Source organism: Lytechinus variegatus, chromosome 1 (genome assembly GCF_018143015.1).
Source record: "Lytechinus variegatus isolate NC3 chromosome 1, Lvar_3.0, whole genome shotgun sequence".
NCBI lineage: Eukaryota > Metazoa > Echinodermata > Echinoidea > Temnopleuroida > Toxopneustidae > Lytechinus > Lytechinus variegatus.
In genome coordinates, this window is record NC_054740.1 from 1,654,762 (window position 1) to 1,654,978 (window position 217).

Genomic DNA, 217 nt, shown 5'->3' on the forward strand with positions numbered 1-217 from the left:
CTATTATGACTAGCGACCTTCATCTACTATTATGACTGGCGAACCCCTTCTAATATTATGACTGGCGACCCTCATCCATTATTATGACTGGCGAACCCCTTCTAATATTATGACTGGCTGAACCCTCTCTACTTTTATTGAATAGCGACCCTCATCTGCCATTATGACTGGCGAACCCCTATCTACTATTATGACTGGCGACCGTCATCCATTATTA